Here is a 9,859-nt window from a genome sequence, read left to right as displayed (position 1 = left end):
GTGATGGTGATGCATCTGCGCGAATACACTAAGAGCACTGAATTGTACACTTTAAATGGGTGTGTGGTACAGAATGTGAATTATATCTCAATAACCAAAAAACCAAACCCGCTGCTGTCAAGTCAATTTGATTCCGACGCGTAGCAAGTCTACAGGACAGAGTAGAATTTCCCCATAGAGTTTCCAAGGAGTGACTGCTGGATTCGAACTGCTGACCTCTTGGTTAGCAGCTGAGCTCTTAACCACTGCGCCACCAGTGCTGCATATCTTAATGTTGTTGTTGCTAGGTGCTGTTGAGTCGGCTGCAACTCACAGTGACCCTACGCACGCCAGAACAAACATTGCCCAGTCCTGCTCCATCCTCACAATCATTGTTATACTTGAGCCCATTGTTGCAGCCACTGTGTCGATCCATCTCATTGAGGCCCTCTACCAAGCATGATGTCCTTCTCCAGGAAGCTATTTAAAAAGTAAAAAAAAAAAATTGAAGAAGTGTGAATTAGCAATAAATATTAAAAGTGGGGCACCTCCAAAACTCTGAAAATCAGACAGAAGTACTAGGAGGTACCAGGCAGGCTGCCCCATGTGCCCCCTGGCAGCAGCTGCAGGCCTGACTGAGGGCTTCCATACCCTGCCAGCCACCCAGTCCCCTCCCTTCAGTCTCTCAGGCCACAGAGCCCAAACAGGGTCTCACTCAGTCCCCCGGAGGCCCCGAAATATGTGTGTGGGGGACAGCACACAGGGCAACTCCCCGCCCCAGTCCCTCAATCTGCCAGGTAGGGATCAGCTGCCCCCCATCTCAGGGATGGCTTCAGGGACTCAAGGGCAGAAGTTAGGAGAGAAGTCAGGTCCTAGCAACATAAGAGAAGGCTGCCCTGCTCCTTTATACTCCGCATGCAGGAGATGCCCATCTATCGATCCCTTGGGGACGTGGCCAGAGTTAGGCTTCGGAGGCAGTCACTTGGGTGGCCAGTGTGGGGTGGAACACACAGAGATGCTGGAGAGCAAGGGTCTGCCCCTGGCAGTGGCCTGATGAGGCGGGTACTGGAACACAGATCTAGCCAGGATGGGAGCCCCCACCCTGCCCAGCCCCACGGGCACCACCAGGCGTCCATCCCTGGGAGGAGCCGCATGCACTCTGGGCCCAAGTCCTTGCTGGTCAGCCTCCACCTGGCTTCGTGGTTCTGCCCAACAAAGGCCAGTTTCCACCATCGAAGGGATCTTTCTGCAGCTACCTCTGTCTTTCAGATGGCAGGATGCATGCTAAGTTAGACTCAACGTCAAAACGCTCCCCTCCCCGCTTCCTCTGACAATGCCCACGTAAGTGAAGCCTGAGCCTCCTTCTGTGGCAGGAGGGTGGATTTCCCAGGCCCTGTACCACAAGGCCCTTTGGGAGGGAGCAGGCGGGTGCAGGCCACCCACAGACAGCTGTCCCAGGGATTTAGAGACGGCACCCTCACTGCCCAGGTGGGCCTTCCCGGGTGCAGCCCCCCACCCAGCCCCTGACCGATGGAAGGTCTGCCTTCTTCTCTTTCTCTTTTTTTTTTTTTGGCATATAATTTTTTCTTACTATGAAAAGAGAATTTCTTTAACCTTCTGCTGAACTAAGCAAAGGATTCAGAGTAATGCATCGTGATCTGATGAAAACACCAGTTAAAAATTACATTATTTTTCATGAAGGGCTCCTAGAGATTTGTATGGCCCAGCCCCTCCTTACCGTAGACTCATGGAGAGTCAGGTGTGGAACACCTTGCAAGCCCTTACTTCCGTCAGTCAGCTGAAGTCTCCTGTGAACATTTTCTGCCACAGGAAGGTGACCCTGCAGTGTCTCCTGTGATGAAGTGCTCACTGTCTCCCAAGGCAGTATTTTCTATCTTCAGCCCTCTCAGCCTGTTAAAGGGTGTCCATGTTTTCAGCAGACATCTGCCGGTCCTACCGTGCTGGTTTGCCTCTTTTGGGGCCACAAAGAAAGCCTTTTCCTCGCCCACAGGCCCCTTCTCGTCTGCACAGTTGTCCTGGCTGGAATGGCCACATTTTGTCAGCCTCAGGGCGTGTCAGCCTCAGGGTGAGCCCCTGCTGTTTTTAGTCGCAGGTGATCTCAAAGGGGAGAACGCTCTCGCCTGCACGTTAACTCTGGACCCTGCATGTTTTCATTCTTTCATTGCCTCCAAGGCAGGCCTTCCAATTAACAAAGGGCAAAATCTGTATATTGGATGAAACCTGCGTTTCTCACAGGGCTGCTCACACAGGGCCTGATCCTGGAGTCCTATGGGGCAGAGCATGGCCCAGCCCCCTTGCTCTCTGAGGGAGGGGTATATCTGCCCCCTCAGCATAATGGACCCCTCCAGGCTTGAGGTCCAGCCCTGGCACCAGATGGCTGCTTCCCGCCCCTTGGGGGCTCTGAACCCACCATCTCTCCTGACCTCCTCTCCTTGCTCTGTGCCTCATCATGGGTCCCAGGGGATGGGACCGAGCCAGGCTGCTTCTCCTCGGGCCTGGGCGGGCAGCAGGGGCAGCGGCCCAGGTCAAGGAGGACCACAGAGCCAAGTTCGGGACCCCATGTCTGGACAGGAAGAGCCCCTTCCCTCCCAGCACCTGGCTGGCCATGCAAACTCTGCCCTCCCTGTCCAGGAAGCCCCGCCTCCTCTAGCGCTGGCCTCGGCAAGCCAAATCCCACTCACGCTTCCTGCATCAGCTCGGAGACAGCTCCTCCAGGAAGTCCTCCTGATGTCCTTTCTGGGCGGGCTGTCTCATGTCCCCTCACCGCTCTGCTCACACCATGTCCCGCAAGGCTGAGAGGCCAAGGGGACAGTGCCCATGAGGCTCTGTCTGTTTCCAGGGCCTGGTATACCGCCGGAGCTCTCAGGTGTGGGGCCAGCATGAGACTGTGCCCCGGGGAGCACTGCTTTGGGCCCGCCCAGAGGAAGGGCACCTGGGGGTCGCTGGGCTTTGGTGGACAAGGACCCAGGGTTGCCGCCCTGGCTGGCCTGCAGCTGAGGAAGGGTCTGCTCACTGCTGTCAGTTGGCCTTTGCGGGCTGCACAGCCAACTGGGCCTTTTCACAGGCTCTACAACCCCTAGTTGCTGGCCTGAGTGAGCAGCTTCATCAGGAAGAGGGGGCATGTGGGGACCACCAGAGCCCACCGGGGGGTCCCCCACCAGGCCCCAGCAGATCCCCCACAAGCACAGAGTTTGAGCCCGTGTCCCCCCATGGACAGGGACGATAGATGGTCAGATGGCCCGGCTCTCATAGCTCCCCTTTTTCTTCCCCACAGCCTCAGGCTTTCAAGTGTGACACACTGCCTCCTGTGAGTCACAGACAGACTCTCGGAGGCAGTGGCCAGGGGAGGGGAAGCTGGCATGATGGGGACCTCCCCTCTACCCCACCTTCACACAGCACATACAGCTGGCAGGGCCCCTGTTTCCCCAGAGATGGAGAGCAGAGGTAGCTGCCGGCTCAGGGCCCCGCCCCGAATCCAGCACCCACCCAGTGGCCTTCAGCTCAGCCTGTGACCTCCATGATGACCCCAAAGCCACTCCAATTCCTGGGTCGCAGAAACAAACAGGGGGAGATCTCAGGACTAAAGCAGGCTGCCCCTCAGAGCTTGGAAGCATTGACTGTGTGGGGCTGGGGACTGGGGGCCCCATGGGGCACAAGTGGGAGCTGTGTGTAGGGCTGAGGACTGGGGGCTCCTTGGGGACAAAGGGGGGCTTGTGTGGGGCTGGGGACCGGGGGCCCTTGGGGACACAAGTGGGGGCTGTGTGCAGGGCTGGGGACCTGGGGCCCCTTGGGGACACAAGGGGGGCAGCAGATCTAGGGAGGAGGAGGGAAAAGAGCTGCAGGAGGAGGAGTTGGGTGCCAGCAGGCAGCTGGGCTACGGGAAGTGGGCTTGCAATCTGGGCATCCCTTGGCCAGGAGAGCCAGTGTGAAGTGGGCCTCGCTCAGCCCCCATCCTGCCTGGCTCCTCTCAGGGTCAGCCACCTCAGGGCTCTAAGCCAAGTCTAGGTCCCAGGGACCATGGCAGGCTGGTCCCATTGCTGTTCACTGGGGAAGATTAGGTTGGGTAGATGGGGAGTGGGGGGCCATGGGGTGAGTGGACGCAGCAAGCTCGGTCCTGAGTAGGTGAGTAACCCCCCCGCCCCCAACACAGACACACCCAAGGTATATACCACACACATACAAACCCACACACAGACGCCCTGGAACACACAGACCCATGGCAGTAGACTTGTGCCCCACAAATGGACATAGATACCCTTGCAGACACACGTCACCCACACACACAACTGCATCCCACCTCCACACAGGATACGGCCTTCCTGCCCAGTGTCCCTGCTCGTAGAGACGCAGCTCCCCGGGAACAAGCAGGCCTGGCAGCTGGCTGCGGTTGCCTAGGAAATGCTGTCACCTGTCACCATGTGGTATCTCAGAGCCTCTGGGGCCTCCAGCATTTCCCCCCAGAGATCACCCTGGGGTCCAGGCTGCAGGTGGGCATATCTGGGTACAGAAGAGGTGCCCAGTGGGGCTGGGGGGCAGCTGGGACCAGGGACAGACCCTGAGGGAAGGACAGGGGTGGGCTGTCCCTGTGAGCTCAAGGCTCTGCCATTGTAGCACCTGGTGCCCAGACCCTGATGTGGGGAGAGGATCTGCCTGCCCCTTCTCTGCTCTTTACCAGCTGGGAGGCCCTGGCCTCCTCAGGCAGCAGTACCTACTGGATGGGGCCTCTTGGGGAGAAAAATACAGTCTCCGGAAGAAGGGAAAGAACAGGGTAGGACATAAGACTGGAGTCCTGCTGGCCCAGGATAAGGGTGGGGACAGGGACCCTGAGCAGGGAGTCCTGTGACATCAAGAAGAGCTGGCTTCCACGGGGAGGGGTCACTCTGGCAATCAAGGGGTCAAGACTGGAGCCTTGCTTCCTGGGCAAGGGGTTTGTGTTGGGCCACGCTGGAGCCAGGCTGGTGTGCCCAGATGGGGGACCAGCCCCAAGGTTGTCCATGGGCAGCACCCCCATCCCCCAAGCCTACTGGGGTGTGGGTCTAGGTGCCCACATGCTGATGGAGACCAGGTGGGGCCAGGAGGGCAAGACCCAGCCTTGAGAGGGTAGAGGTGAGGGCCCCCTGCTCCATGACCTTGGGCTGCAGAGGTGAAGTGGCGGGCCCACTTGGGGCAGCAGCCTGGCTGACCCACTTCCCGTGCCAGGGGCAGGAGCAGGTCGGTGTGAGTTCAGGCTGTGGGTGGCAGAGGGCAGGGGCCGCTGCCAAGGTCTGGAGCCAGCCTGCCTGGAGGTGGCCCAGCTTCACCCAGCCCACCATCCTTGAGCAAGATGCTAGACTTCTTTGTGACTCCGTCTCCCCTTGCATAGCATAGGGGTATTATCAATAGTACCCTGTGCCCCACAGGGCCGTGGTGGGACTGCCGACTCAGAACCTCATCCTGCTCACATCGCGTCTAAGTGATTGTTCTGTGGTTCTGGGGCCGTGTTAGCCATCCTCCGATCTGGAGACTCCAGAGCTCTCCACCCTTCACGGCGCAGAGTGGGTCCCCTGGCTCTGCACAGAGGGCTGAGGGTTAGGGGGCCAGGGAGGCTTCCTGGGGAGGGGCCTGGAGTGGCCACATAGGTTGGCCAGTTTGTCTGGGGGATGGCAGGCCCTCAAGGACGAAATCAGCAGGCAATTGTGCGTGTGCCCCTCACCAGCCAGAGGATCAGAGGTCAGCTCCTAGCTCTGAACAGATTCTCAGAAACCAGGGAGTTGGGTGTCGGCCGGGACGTGGCAAATTCATCCCGGAACCTGACCCTGGATAGGACAATGCCCAGTAAGGCAGATCCCCACCCTGCCACTGTCCCTGCAGACCCTGGAGGTGCCACAGACCAAGCCCTGGTGGGGAAGGACCCCCACCCAGGCAGCCCCTACCCTGGGAGCCTGGCTGGCCAGGACACACTGGAGGACAGGCGGGACAGAGCTCAACAGAGCCTGTGGGGCCTGACTTTGAGGCTCACAGGGGCAGTGCCTGAGAGGGCCTGGACATCAGGGAAGGGCAGATCAGTGCTCAGAGCAGCAACATGGGAGGTAGGGGAGCGGCGGGGACAGCCCCTGAGCCTTCCCACTGGGAGCATCTCCAGCACCCTGCCCCAGCTGGCCCCTTGGACCAGAGCCAGGTGGTGGCGGTGATGATCACATGGATAGTGGTGAGGCTGGTGATGAGAGTGATGACGATGAAGACGGTGATCAAGATGATAGGGGTGCAGGTGCACCTGCAGAGAACTTTCCAGGCCTCCAGCCTGCAGCCGGCCCCGAGGAACCTGTCCCCCAGCAGCTCCACATGTCTCTGCCAGTCCTGAGGAGGCTAGAGAAGTGCAGCCACGGTGCCTGTCATGGCAATGGGCGTTAAACACACCCCCTCGTGCAAAGCCTAATCAGCTTCTCCTAATTAACTGCTTTCTGTCCATGTGAGGTCATGAATCCACTTCTAACCGGCTGGCAGATGGAGCCTCCAGATGCCTGCTTGGCCGCTGGCAATGGCAGAATTTCAGAAACAACACATTCGGTTTGAAAACACACTGGCTTACGTTCTTTTGATTCGCAAGCTTAAGTTCTCCTAGTGCAGGGGTCCTTAATTCAGGGGGGTGGTGAATTGGGGTGTCCTTATTTTCATTAACCTTGAACTGAAATTTGGCTTTTCCTCCTGTTATGAGCGTTAGCAGTCCTTGGGACTTTGTCTCCAACAGAGCACAGGTGTTTTCATGTCACTCCACAGTGGCTGGGTCTGCACTCACCTCAACCTCAGGAACACAGGGAGGGACTACTGGGTGCTCGTCTCAATACTGAGTACAAAGAGGGGCACACACAGGTCGATTTCACAGGCCTGCCTTGTTAATAGCTGGGTAACTATTTCAAAGTAAGTGGTTTCCTTTGTAATTCTGTGTATTTTTTATTCATTTAAAGCATTAACGAATAGGTGGAGCCCAGGGCACTTTTAGGGCAGCGAAGCCATTCTGTGGGACACTGTAGCAGCGCACACGTGACATCATGCCTTTGTCAAAACCCACAGGACTGTCGGAGCCTCGTGTGAACGTGGACTAGTTGGTAAGAGTGTATCAGTACTGGCTCATCCTTGCAACGTGTCCCACAGGAACTCCAGACGCCAGTAGGAAGTGTGCAGGGGGAGGGGGGCAGGAGGGAGCTCTCTGTTCTTTCAGCACAATTTTTCTGTAAACCTAAAAGTGCTCTAAAATATAGTCTACTATTATGAAAAAACAATTATCCCCAGGCTGCCGAAGGGGCTCCTTGGAGAGCTGTGGAAGCCCCGAGACGCTGGCCCTGTTTCAGGCCCACCAGTCCCCTCGCCAGCAGGACCCCTTCACCATGCCCAACCTAAGCAGGAGCACTGTTTACCTCTGCACGTGGTGAAAGGGCTGCACCATCTTGGGACCACCACAGGGCCCTGCTCGACGTCCAGTCACAGCCACAGGACAGAGTACATCTTTGCGGGTCACCTACAAGGAAGAACACAACTCACACACATAGGCACGCACACACACGCACCTGTACACCCACACATTCACACAAAGGAGTTCCAGTTTCCATGCTTACCACGCTAGGTCCTGCCCTGGTGGGTAGGTAAAACAATTCCCACTTCCGGTAAATACCAACTCGACCACAAATCCCTAGAGAAACCGATATATTTTCTAGTAAAAGATCAACTCTGGGTCGGCCTTAGATGCGTAGTTCTACATGATTTTTTTTTTTATCCATTTAAAATCTCAGCCAAATCCAGCTAAATGATCAGTCCACTTTAGAACATAGCTTTGGGACTTAACACATTAAGCGTTTTAGGGGAAAAACGCACGATACGTGTGCCAGAGACAGAGGGCCCAGAGCACTAAGCCTGGAAGAGGTGTTGGGAAACGCTGCCCAGCAGTGCCAGCCCCGCCATCTGAAAGTTGACAGCCAGCCGGCCGGAAACACATCATTAAATTACAGGGCGGAGAAGCAGGTCAGGGGCTGCGTGGGCATGCCACCCAGATGCCCATGGGGATAGAACGGGCCCTCAAAGCGAGGGCTGGACCGGGAAGGTAGAGAAGGCAGGGCCCAGTCAGTGGCGTGACGCCCCAGTGTGGACCCAGCTCTGGTCTGTGGGAGACTTTCCCCTCTGTCCGGCGTCTGTGGGTCCCTCACCACCACCGCACGCTGGTTAGGGACCAGCGGGAAGGCCTGGAGCGGCCTCAGGAAGGTGGACCATGACCAGGATATTTAGACAGTGCCAGTTCCTGGGGCGCCAGAAGCACCTGGTCAGGCCTGCATCGGAGGGAGCCCCCTCCTCCCGCCTGAGCCCCGCCCCTTCCGCCTGTGCCCGCTCCCTGCCCGCCCCTTCGGAGTCTCCTCCCTTGGGCTGGGTACCAGGGGAGCCTAGGGGGCCAGGCTATCTGACGGCTCTGCGGGCTACAGCTGCACCCCAAACTTCTCTGCTGCTACAGATCACTGGGTGGTATTGGAATCATGAGCCCGGGCCACTCCAGACCCCAAGTGAGATCCCCAGGCGGTTCTCCTGGCCCAGGGCCACAGCTCCTGCCCTGGGGGGCCGGGGGGCCACACACTGTCTCAGGCCCTTCCAGCTCTGACCTGGATCTCCAGCAGGAGTCTCTCCAGGTCCCCTCTCCTCAGGCCTTTTCCCTTCCTCCCACCACAGAGGGATGACCCCCTCCCTATAGCCACCTCTGCCCCAGGGCCTGCTTCCTTTTGGGACCCCACCACTGCAGACAGCAGATGCCCATGGACCTCGCGGCACCTGGAGCTGCCTGTTGCCCACTGGCCTCCAAGCAGAAGTGGGCAGGCCAGCAGAAAGAGCCCTGGCTCGAGGACCTCGGCCAAGCAGCAGGACTTGGACGGTGGCAGGACAAGTGGCCCCTTGCCTGCTGCCACCCTGAGGACCGTCGCCCCGCCGGCCCTCTGCCCCATGGCCTCTGCCTGCGCAGGGAGGGATGGTTTCTCGCAGGCTGGTGAAGACGAGGTGTAGCAGAACGCAAGCTGGTCCTTGCACACTCAGGCACCTCGGCCGGCCGCCTCGTCTTCCCCCATCCCTTTGGCTGTCTTTCCTCAAGAAGCAGACGAGATGCTGAGAGCCAGATACAGATGTTAAAGGACAAGTGTATGTCCCCTGGCGATTCCAGAGCTGATGGCAGGGAGCTGCCCAGGCCCAGGGGGTCAGGGCAGGCCTCTGACAGCTGAGCAGAGACCAAGAGGACCTGGAGCTGCCGGGCATTCTGGGTGGAGGTGGCAGACCCCAAGGCTCTCGTGGTGGCCAGAGTATTGGGAGTTGGGGAAATGGGCAGAGGGGGGCTGACTTGGAGGGATGCCCCTAGGCCCAGCCCTCCAGGTGGCTGTCCCGCATGGCAGTTCACCTGTGTAAGCCACCAGGCCACAATACGCACCGGGGGAACCCTGCAGAGGCTCCTGTGGGCAAGGTGTACCCCAGGAAGTCTGTGGTGCAGTGGGTGGGGCTCCCAGCCTCTGGACCCCACTGCTGTCTGGCTGCCCAGGCAGAGAGGGGTGGAGGCTGGGCGCTGGCAAATGGCCAGGTGCAAAGCCGCCATAGCGTCCCTTGGCCCCTACTATGGGCTCACCCTGACTCCTGGGGAACAGGAGGAGGGGCCACAACCCCCAGTTGTGACCTCACCCTAAGCCTGCTTCCCCTGCAGTGACACCACGGGACACTGGTCCATCACCCTCCCAGCTGTCCAGAGACCCCAAGAGGCCCCAGACTGTGAGGTACACGTCCCCAGAGTGGAACCAGACATGCCATATGCCACAAGGCCACCTTTTAGAGCCCCCGTCTGTACACGTGTGACCCGGAACCTTCT

This window comes from Elephas maximus, chromosome 16, assembly GCF_024166365.1.
Source record: "Elephas maximus indicus isolate mEleMax1 chromosome 16, mEleMax1 primary haplotype, whole genome shotgun sequence".
Classification (NCBI taxonomy): Eukaryota; Metazoa; Chordata; class Mammalia; order Proboscidea; family Elephantidae; genus Elephas; species Elephas maximus.
Note: the sequence above shows the minus strand (reverse complement) of the source record.